Raw genomic sequence first — 10,573 nt, 5'->3', positions numbered from 1 at the left:
CATACACCTAAGTCTCACTACCGATGAAATAATTTCAATATTTTGTACACAAGCTTATGCAACAAACCATATTTTAACTGGATAACTAGTAATTAAAAAAAAAAAAAAAACAAAAAACTCTCCATGGAGGACTGTAGGATGAAGCCAAATAGAGGATGGTTGGGATTGAGGAGAGGGAGGAACACGAGGTAGACTCAACTCTGAGTTGCTTTGGGATTAGCTTATTTTGTCATACACCTAAGTCTCGCTACCGATGAAATAATTTCAATATTTTGTACACAAGCTTATGCAACAAACCATATTTTAACTGGATAACTAGTAATTATGAAAATGAAATGGAATAATTTTTTGAGATTGGTTTTTGGGACATATGAACACTTACGTTTAAAAATACATTACAAAAGCCTCGATGAGAATGAAGAATAATCGAAATCAGCCTCATTCATGGATTCACAGGGTAGAAGAGCAGCAGCCACCTTCCTAAGTGGAAAGTCCTCTATAGATTTTGCATCAGTAGGTGATCTCAGCTTCTTGCTCACAGAGGGTTCTAGAATCCCCCTAAGCCTAGGGGTGGGGGCAGGGGGTGTGATGACACATGCCCTAATGAAGCAGAGAATTGTCAGCTGCTGAAATAGAGCTTAGAGCTGAAAAGGGCAGGCAGGACGGAGACACCCAGCTAGCTGGAAGAACAAAGATCATTCCAGGTCTAATGCCCTTTCCTGGCCAGCCACCAAGCCTCCAGCCTTGGGATTCTAAACTTTAATAGTTAGTAAATTGGTCCCAAATTTAGAGATGGTCTCTTCTGTTGGAGGGTGGAAAATGGCGTCACCCAGTCAGGCTGAGGTTAGCAGCCCTCTCCCTATCCCTACCTGATGGTAGGAAGGAGGCAATGAAGGCCCCAAGGATGGTTCTCTTGCTACCTACCTGTAGGCTTTGGGCCAGGTTTGGCCAAGCTAGCACTAGCTGTTTCCTGGTTGACATTCAACTTTAGCCATGGTGACGCTGCCTACAAAAGCATTGTTGTTTCTTCGTGTTTGTAGAACTGGCACAAAGCTTGTCAAACTTACTCTTGCCAAAGTTGGATGATTACTTGCTTCTTGAATTCATTTTGATGTGGTTGGTTGCCCACAACTAGTACCACCCTTAGATCTGGGCAAGAGGCTGGGCGGTGCATTTCACAAACATACACAAAAATGCATTTATTGACAAACACATAGGTACCTCTTAGCTCAGGATTAGCTAGTCAGCATTGGCACAGCCCAGTCCATGACCTTGAATGTCTACTTCCTTGACTGACAGTGTTCAGGCCCCAGGGAAACATTTCTTCACAGGTCTGATCCTATGTTCTTCAAGCAAAAGGCAGCCATGGCCAGATGATGTACAAATTTGTGAATTGTGCTGCTGAAGACGCCAGAGGTGGATAACACTTCAGAGTGTGAGGAGGAAGATTGGAGAGATGGAAGTGCTTGGTAGGAGAAAAAACAACATCATTGACCTTGTCAATTTCTTCCTCTTAAAATCCATGAATGTTAGGGCTTCTTCCAGTGGTTCTGAGCGTGCATTTTCTTGCTTCTCTTAGAATCATGATTCCTGGTTCTGGAGGTGCTCATGAATTAGAGAGATTTTTCCCAACATGGCTGCTTGGGAATATTTGGTAATATTAAACAATTTATGTTAGTCTTAAATGTAGGTCTGGACCTAATGTGTGAAATATAATACCAATCTTTAAAATATTGTTTTATTGTTACATAATAATGAGAATTAAATTTTCAAAAATGGAATTAAAATGTCAGCTTTATTGAAATAATTTAGATAAAAATCTGATATCTGTTGACTATATTTGCCATTTAATTTAAAATTATTTTTATTGTTGGTAAGATACACATAACATCAAATTCACCATCTTGATCATTTTAAGTGTACTGTTCAATGGTATTAAATACATTGGTGTTGTGCAACCATCTCCACCATCCATCTCCAGAACTCTTTTTATCTGGCAAAACTGAAACTCTGTACCCATGAAACACTAACTCCCCATTCTCCCCTCCCCCCAGCCCCTGACCACCACTGCCATTTAATTTTAATACATGATTTTGAACATTTTCAAAGAAAAATATTTTTGAAACATGAAAAATTTAAATATTTTGATTTTTATCACCTGATTTAATTTGTTTTCCAATTTTAATGCAATTTACATGTTATTTTAAAATCCTTTAGATAATTACTATGACTAGAACACAAATTATGTGAAATTTTTTTATTATAGTATATAATTTGTGATTTTGTAAAATAGAGTCAATAAAATATGTATGTTTTTATTTTGTTACTCATCCAAACTCACAAAATACATAGTCATTCACAAACATAACTGATTTCCATAGGCTGATATTTTACTGACTTTCAACCATATTAAAAAAAATCATAGCTTTACATATATACCCTCAGTCTTGTCACTGTGGAGGTGTATTGAAGATAGGAGAATAGAACACGTTTTCTTTGACAGTTTGTTAGTTTGGTGTATAACTTAAAGTCTTTAAACTTATGATATAGAGGCCTCCTTTGGTACTCCTGTCCCAGACAGTTCATGGTTGCCAGATTGAACAAATAAAAATACAGAAGTCCAGTTACATTTGAATTTCAGATAAACAACAGATAACTTTTCTACTATAAGTATGTTCCATGCAATATTTGAAATATACTAAAAAATTATTTGCTGTTTATGTAAAATTCAGATTTACTGGGTGACCTTGACTTTATCTGGCGACTCTACCCGGATTCCTCAACGGTAAGAGCAGACTTGCTTACAGTCCACCCTAATCTGCTGAGAATTCTTACTGTAATTCGACTTTGTGTAATTTGCGAGAAGTTTTTTTTAAAGACTTTTTCATTGCAAAGTAATAAACAGTAAAGTTCCTAAAACTTACATGTGTGGTTTAACAGATGTTTCTAAAGTGAACACCCACGTCAACAACATCCAGACCCAGAAATACAACATCACCCACACCCTGGAAGTCCCCCAGGTGTCTCTCCTCCTCTCTCCTTTAGAAATAACTCCTCTCCTGACTTTTATAGTGATCATTTCCTTGCTTTTCTTTATACTTTCACCACTCGTGTGTGCATTCCAAAACAATGCAGTTTAGCTTTGTGTGTGTTTGAATTTTAGAGAAATAAATCATACTGTATGTTTTTTTTTTTTTTTGCTTTTTTGGGGGAGGGCTAAACACTATATGTTGTGGCATGTAGCTCTAGTTTGTTCTCATTGCTATATAGTATTCCATAGCATGGATATTACATAATTTATTTATCCTTTCTGCTGTTGATGGCACTTGGGGTGTTTCCAGTTTGGGACACTTATAAATGATGCTACTATGACTGCTGTTGCACGTGTATCCTAGTGCACATGTGCAAGGATTTTTTAGATTACCTAACTGGAGATTAAATAAACATCCAAATAGGATGCATTGTACATATTGGAAGTCTGTGCTTAAGAGACACATGAATGAAAACAAAAATGAAGAATCCTAGATTTCATCTTACCTAATTCAACGGGCAAACTATTGCTGAAGTTTAAACCAAAGCCAGGCATAGTGGCACATGCCTATAGTCCCAGCTACTCGGGTGGATTAGGAGGGAGGATCCCCTCAGTCCAGGAGTTCTAGGCTGCAGTGAGCTATGATCGTGCCACTGCACTCCAGTGACAGTTCGTCACCAAACAAAAATTATAATAATTTTAAAAAGCAGGGAACGGTGTCATTTTTATGTATATGTGAGAACAGACAGTTCCATTCGCCTCTTTTAATTACATTTAGATATTAGAGGCTTTTAGTTTGTGGATTTCTGAAGTTTCCAGTCTTAGAAAAAGGGGAATACAAAGTAACAAGCCTCAAATTTCTTGATCTTCCTTTTATCTTGCCAGTTTTGTGGCATCCACTTGGTTGTTACATCAGCTCAACAGAATCCACCTATAATTATTGTGTCTGTGTGCAGGAAGCAAGGCTTGAAAAGGAGGCAGAAACAGCTCCTGCTGACCCAGATCAATTTTTTTCAAGTGAAATCTCTGTAATTAGGCCAGTAATGATATTTTCCTGGAGAAATAATTGAGCGAATTTAGGAAATGAGTTTTAAAGCCCAACATGCGTGTGTCTGGGGGTAGTTCAGACGCAAGATAATCTAAGAGTTTGGTTCAGTATTTACTTACTCCTTTTCTGTAAGAAACTGATTTTTAGTAACACCAACCCTGTCCTTTGGAGAGAGGGAGCTCCCCCCAAGAGCGAGGAATAGAAAAGTTTTAGAAAGAAACACAGGTGATTAAAAAATTTTATTTTGGGTGGGAAAAAATTTTTAAAACACATTCCAAAACCCAAAATCCACAAAGCAAAAAACCGGTGGTTTTGATTATATAAAATTAAAAATGTCTATGTGAACAAAAGTACCATAATTAAAGACAAAAGATAAATACAGACCAAAAAAAAAAATCACTGAAATACACATGGTAAACTATAGGCTATTTTTTGGAATATACGAAGAGCTCTACTAGTCAATGAGACAAAGGACCAATAAGCCAATAGAAAGTGGGCAAAGGTCAGGGACAGGTAGTTTACAAAATAAAGAAATATAACTGGTTAATAAATATGTGATAAGATGCTAGATAGAATTCTTGGTTAAAAAATGAAAATTAAAACAACTATTTTTGTTTATCTAATGGTCAGAGAATTAAAAGTTAGATAGAGCCAGGACATGGTAGAAATAGATATTCTCACCCTCTCTTGGTATGCATGCAAATTGGCAGCTCCTTCAGGAGACAGTTTAACAATACCTAGCAATTCAGCAATATTTAGCACAGTTTAAAAATGTACATACTCGTTGACCCAGCAGTTTCACTTCAAGGAATTTATCCTACAGAGATACTGAAACAAGCGGTAAAGATAAAATGTAAAAGGATGTTCATTGTAATGCTGCCTGTGTTGTCCAATGATAGGAATTGGTTAAACAATTGATAGTACATCTTCACTCCGGTAGAATGAGGTAGATCTATGCATACTGTTGTGGAAAGATCTCAGTGGTAGTCATTACTAAAGGTGTTCTCGAATGTTCTGCCTCTCTTCTCCCTCCCTACACAGGGTAGGGTTACACTTTTCCACCCTCTTTGAAGATAGGTGTGGCCAGTGATATCTGAGCAGAAGTAACTTATGTCCCTTCTGGGTGAATACCTTAAGTGCTGGTGTGTGACATCCCCTTCTCCCAGGCCCAGTAATTGTGGACACAAATGTTGAAATGGCACCTGGGTCTCCGAGTGACTATTGTGAGCAAAATATTCTTATCTGCCTGGGCTGGCCATGTAGTACGAGAGGGAAATAAACACGTGTAGTTGTAAACCACTGAGATTGTGGACGCTTTTCATTACCTCAGCATATTCTGGCCTATCCTATAATCTCCAAGGTAATTGTTAAATGAAAAAAACCTTAACTGCAAAAAGAATGATCTCAAGAAAAAAAAAAAGAATGATCTCATTTGTTTATACGTACGTGCGTGTTTACATGCTTAAGAAATTTCTGGAAGGATTCATGAGAAATTTAATAGGGCTTACAACAAAGGAGTTGAAAGGAGGCAGAGATGGGGAAGGTGATTTCTGCTTTTCACATTATAACCTTCTGTATGTATCTGTAGTGTTGGATTTTGTTTTAAAACCATGACCATGGTAAATTTACATTTAACACTAGCTAATGTTTCCACGAAAAGATTTCTAGAAGAATGTTCATGGCGGCCTTATTCATAATAGCCCCAAAGTGGAAATAGCCCAGGTGCCCATCTATAGGAGAATGAGTAAACAAATTGTGGTATATTCATACAATGGAATGGTACAACGGGATACTCTAGATATGAATAGGAATATCGTATCATATGAATATATCACACAATGGAGGACTCACTATCCAGCAATGAGAAGGAACAAACTACGTGCTAACAACATGGCTACTCACACAGAGATAGCGTTGAGCAAAAGAAGCCATACACAAAAGATGTACAGTTTATTCCATTTCTGCAAAGTGTAGAAACTGGCCAAACTAATTTGTGGTGTTAGAAGTCATAACAGTGGTTATCTAAGGGGGTGGGTGGGGTTTGACTGGAAATGGGGTCCATGGGGGACTTCTGGGGTAAGGGCCATGCAGATGTGCTCACTTTGTGGAATTTCATGGAGCTGTATCTTATGATATGTGTACTTTTCCATATGCAGGTTACATTTCAGTAAAAAGTTCGCAACAAATCTAGTTAATATAAAGAATGAACGAATAGAAAGAACGTGGCACTTGGCTAGGCGGTGCCGGCAGCGCTGGCAGAGCTAGGACAGGCTAATGGGTGCTGCGCTGTCCTGGCCTGGTGGTGCCCTGTTGGCAGCAGCTCCCCGTGGGCAGGCCTGGGCACATTTGTGCACTGAAGCCCCAGAAGCTCAAAGTCCTGGTGTGAACCCCTGAATAAAACTCCAGAACTCTACACTTCCCTCCCATGCGTGACTTTAGCATCGGCCGCTTAGCATTGCGTTAAAAACCTCTATTGATATCCACTGGAACCCTGAGTGGTAAGCAGGGCTTTCCAGTGGGGACAGGGTGTCCTTGGCAACCAGGACAGCAGCGTCTTTCTATTGCAGGCAAGATGCAGAGACGCAAGTTCGAATAGGAGCTGCTGGCCTCTTGGCAGAGATACTTAATTAGCTTCCTGCAGGAGACTGTTTCATTTTTGACATTTAAAAAAAATGATTTAATTTAAGCAATTTTACAGAACAAAGAATCTAATGAAATATAGTCTTGTTGTTTAATCCATTTCTTTATAGCAGTGGTTCTAAAGTGTGGTTCATGGACCATTGGGGACCTCTGAGACCCTTTTGGGGGTCTCACGAGGTTAAAACTATAATACTTTCATAATAATACTAAAATATCGTTTGCCTTTTTTACTGTCATTCTCCCACAAGTGTACAGTGGAGTTTTCCAGGGGTTACATGATGTTTCCTATCACAGCAGATCGAAGGGGGAAGCACATACAGAAGCCAGCTGCCTTCTATTAAGCTGGACATGAGAGATTTGCAAAAATGTAAAATGATGCCACTCTTCTGGTTAATTTTTTTGTTTCGGAGAATATAGTTATTTTTCATATATTTATGTTAATATGTAATGTGTTTATTATTCTTATTTAAATGAATTAATGAACATATTTTAATAATTTCTCAGTTTTAATTTCTAATACATTAAATATTGATAGATACAACCCACATAACTTTTTAATGGTGTCCGTGCACCCCTAACTAAGAATTGACAAGTTTGTGAACTGCTGCTAGCTATATAGCTTAAAATTAAAAAAAAATTTTTTTTGGAATAACTTTAGATTTACAAGAGAAGTTGTAAAGACAGTACAGAGTTCCTGTCTACCCCTCATTGCACTTCCCCTAATGTCAGCATCTTGCACAACGTGCATGGCACATTAGTCAAAATGAAGGAACTAACAATTGGCACATTACTATTAACTAGACTACAGACTTTGGAATTCCCCGGTTTTTCCACTACTGTCATCTTTCATTCCAGAATCCAATCTAAGATAGTATTGTGCATTGAGTGCTTATAGCTTTTTCAAAATTTTCCACTCTCAGTTATTGTCTTTTTACCCTTTAATTGAAGTCTAACATATGTACAGAAAAGTACATGTATCAGAGATGCATCACTTGGTTATTGGCCACAAACAGCACACAGAACATTACCATTGCCCCGGAATCCCCCTCATGACCTATTTCAGACACTACCTCTCCAAGGGTGACCACTATCCTGACTTCTAGCAGCATAGAATCGTTTTGCCTGGTTTTGTGCTTTATGGAAATGGAATCATACAACGTGTACTCTTTTGGGTCTGGCTTTTTTTCACTCAAAAATCTGTTTGTGAGATTCACTCATTTATTGCATGTAGTCGTAGTTCATTCATTCTCATTGCTATATGGCCCAGGTCAGCAAACTTTTTCTGTACAGGACCAGATAGTAAATACTTTAGGCTTGTGGGCTGTGTGATTTCTGTGACAACTACTCAACTCTCCAACTGTAGTGTGAAAGTGGTCACAGACAATATATAAACAAATGATTGCAGCTGTGTCCCAATAAAACTTTATTTACAAAAAACAGGCAGCAGGCTAGATTTGGCCTGTAGACCATAAAATGCTGACCCCTGTGTATTCCATTGTGTGAATATCCACAATTTATTTATCCATTTTACTGCTGACATGCATTTGAGTACTTTTCAGTTTGGGGCTATCAGGAACAGTGTTGCTATGAACAGTCCCGTACATGAATTTCTCTTGGGTGTATGCCCAGGAGTGGAATATATACTGCCAAACAGTTTTCCAACACAATTGTACCAATTTACCCTCCCAGCTGGAGTGTATGGAAGTTCTGGTTATTCTATATACTTGTCAACACTTGATACTGTCTTTTATTTGAGCCATTCTGGTGGGTGTGAAGTCGTATTGCATTATGGTTTTAATTTGCAATTCCTTGATGATTAATGACATTGAGCAACTTTACATGGGCTTGTTGGCCATTTGAATACTTTCTTTTGTGAAGTGTGTATTCAGGTCATTGATCCCTACATACAGTGCGTGCCTGCTATTTTTCTTGCTTTTTTCACTTTATATTATTTTAAATGAACATTTTCATGTTTATACATGGTACACACATGTCATTAAATTTTTTTGCTTAGTTTTCACTTATATTGCAGTATGTCATGTTGTTTTCATAATTTGCTATTATCAATAGCCTGCCATGAATGCTTTCGTTCAATGTAGTATGTGTGTGTGTGTGGGCGGGGGTTCTTCTTTAGGTTATATTCCCCAGAATAAAATTATTGTGTCAAAGAGTATGAATACTTCTATAGTTCTTGTTATATATAATAACTGTATGTGTTGTATTATATTTTCATTGTTTAAAAAAATACTCTCGGCCGGGCGTGGTGGCTCACGCCTGTAATCCTAGCTCTCTGGGAGGCCGAGGCGGGAGGATTGTTTGAGCTGAGGAGTTCGAGACCAGCAAGAGCGAGACCCCGTCTCTACTAAAATTAGAAAGAAATTAATCGGCCAACTAAAAATATATAGAAAAAATTAGCCGGGCATGGTGGCGCATGCCTGTAGTCCCAGCTACTCGGGAGGCTGGGGCAGTAGGATCACTTGAGCCCAGGAGATTGAGGTTGCTGTGAGCTAGGCTGACGCCATGGCACTCACTCTAGCCAGGGCAACAGAGTGAGACTCTGTCTCAAAAAAAAAAAAAAATACTCTCTCCCAGAACGCGCGGTGAGAGGTGGAGGAGCGGCAGCTGCCCGAGCTGCACACAGCTATGCGCTCCTTCCTGCTCCCCAATATTGGCCTCAATCTGCTCCCTGGCTGTAGAAAACGGTGAAAGAAACCACTTACTATGATGTTTTGGGGGTCAAACCCAATGACACTCAGGAAGAATCGGAAAAGGCTTATAGGAAACTTGTCTTGAAGTACCACCCTGATAAGAATCCAAATGGAAGGAGAGAAGTTTAAGCAGATTTCCCAAGCTTATGAAGTTCTCTCTGATGCAAGAAAAGGGAATTATATGACAAAGGAGAACAGGCAATTAAAGAGGGTGGAGTAGGTGGTGGTTTGGGCTCCCCCATGGACATCTTTGATATATCTTTCAGAGGAGGAGGAAGGATGCAGAAAGGGGAAGTAAATATGTTGTACATCAGCCCTTAGGAACCTTAGATTTATAAAATCGTGCAACAAGAAAACTGGCTCTGCAAAAGAATGTGATTTGTGACAAATGTGAAGGCCAAAGTGGTAAGAAAGGAGCAGTGGAATGCTGTCCCAGTTGCCGAGGTCCTAGAGGGCAAATAAGAATTCATCAGATAGGACCTGGAATGGTTCAGCACTCCAAGCCTGCGTGCATGGAGTGCCAGGGCCATGGGGAAGGGGCCAGTCCTAAAGATAGATGTAAAAGCTGCAATGGAAGGAAGATTTCTAGAGAAGAAGATTCTGGAAGTTCACATTAACAAAGGCATGAAGGGTGGCCAAAAGATAGCATTCCATGGTGAAGGAGACCAAGAAAAAGGATTGAAGCCAGGAGATATTATCGTTGTGTTAGATTAGAAGGGCCACGCTGTTTTTACCCGATGAGGGGAAGACCTTTTCATATATGTGGACATACAGCTGGTTGAAGGATTGTGTGGCTTCCAAAAGCCAATAGCTACTCTTGACAACCGAACCATAGTCATCACCTCTCATCCAGGTCAGATTGTCAAGCATGGAGATACCAAGCGTGTGCTAAATGAAGGCATGCCAATTTATCGTAGACCATATGAAAAGGGTCACCTAATCATCGAATTTAAGGTAAACTTTCCTGAGAATGGCTTTCTTTCTCCTGATAAACTCTGCTGCAAAAACTCCATCCAAGAGGAAGGAAGTAGAAGGGATTGATGAAATGGATCAAGTAGAACTGGTGGATTTTGATCCAAGTCAGAAAAGATGGCACCAATTACAATGGAGAAACATATGAGGATGATGGACATCATCCCAGAGGTG

General features: G+C 39.0%; 1 pseudogene; it reads left to right on the top strand.

Annotated features, from left to right (window-relative positions):
- Positions 1 to 5,689: 5,689 nt before the first annotated feature.
- Positions 5,690 to 10,573, top strand: part of LOC105809038 — a 19,960-nt pseudogene continuing 15,076 nt past the window's right edge.

The sequence above is a fragment of the Propithecus coquereli genome, unplaced genomic scaffold (genome assembly GCF_000956105.1).
Source record: "Propithecus coquereli isolate 6110/MARCELLA unplaced genomic scaffold, Pcoq_1.0 Scaffold188, whole genome shotgun sequence".
Taxonomy (NCBI): Eukaryota; Metazoa; Chordata; class Mammalia; order Primates; family Indriidae; genus Propithecus; species Propithecus coquereli.
The sequence above is the reverse complement of the archived record's forward strand: the minus strand, read 5'-3'. Positions and strand labels throughout refer to the sequence as shown.